We start from the raw sequence: 1,380 nt of genomic DNA on the forward strand, positions 1-1,380 counted from the left end.
CGAAACCGAATATATGGCTGCCGGTAGTTGTTGTGCGCAAATTCTTTGGATGAAGCATTAATTGCTCGACTATGGTGTATCTTTTTCAAAAATTCCTATTTTCTGTGACAACACAAGCGCCATATGTCTTATAAAGAATCCGATTCAACATTCACGCACCAAACATATTGACATTCGTCATCATTTTATTCGTGACCACATCGAACGAAATGAAGTTGAACTTCAATATGTTGACACAACAAATCAAATTGCTGATATTTTTATAAAACCACTAGATGAAAATACTTTTATTCGTTTGTGTGATGAACTTGGCATGATTGAGTTGTAATCGCTTGTAGACATAAGTTTAAACTTAATGTCATATTAAGGGGGAGCTTAATATTAAATTCGAGCAATTTAATGTTGGATAATACAAATTAATTGTATTTATTCAAAGTTATAAAGATCACATTTTATGTGAAATTTATGTGTTGCTTTTTAGAAATTATATTTCAATTCTCTTGTTTTGCATTTACTTTTTCAGTCTTTTTGATTATCACAAAAAGGGGGAGAATTAGTTTGGTTAAATATTTTAACTAAGGAGGAGAGTTAGTTCGGTTAAATGCATGGAGAATAAAATTGGTTATTTGATAAACATTCTCTTCTTAGCTAATTGTTTAATTTAGGGGGAGTTTTATTCATGCAATTATATTGTGCAAATTTAAATTGTTTATTTAATATTGTACATTTATTTCTCCTATTTAACCAAGTTTTGTGATCATCAAAAAGGGGGAGATTGTTACGCCTTAAACGCATACAAATCTTGTGTTATGAGATTAATGTTTTTAATGCATTAACAAGTCTCATAATATTATGTTTTGATGATTACAAAACTCGGTTAATTGTTACTAACCATTTAAAGTGAGATTTTACAGATTAGATTTATTGATGATTAAATTCTTGGAAGCTATTTTGAAGCTATACATGTATTTATAAAGTCTTGTATTACTCATTGAATGGATGAAACATTGTCAAGAGATATTTAGAAAAAAAATAAGAAGAAGCCAAAGTATGGAGCAGCAACTTCCGAAAATTACTGGAAATTTTCTACGACTTCAAATCGGATCTCCACCAGTCATAATCTAGATAAAGAAATGTTACATCTATTGTCCAAATTTGAGAGCAATCCAACGGTTAGAATGAGAGATATTAATTTTTTCATATATGTTGCACAGTACCCACTTCTGCAAGGAACGAAACCATGAAGATTCGACTTCAGAAAATAACTGGGAATGTTTGAGAAATCTAAATCCAATCTCCACCGATCAGATACAAGATTTCCAAATTTCAGGTCAATCCAACGGATGGATTGGGAGATATGAATTTTTCAAATTTGTTGCA

Source organism: Henckelia pumila, chromosome 3, assembly GCF_033568475.1.
Source record: "Henckelia pumila isolate YLH828 chromosome 3, ASM3356847v2, whole genome shotgun sequence".
Taxonomy (NCBI): Eukaryota; Viridiplantae; Streptophyta; class Magnoliopsida; order Lamiales; family Gesneriaceae; genus Henckelia; species Henckelia pumila.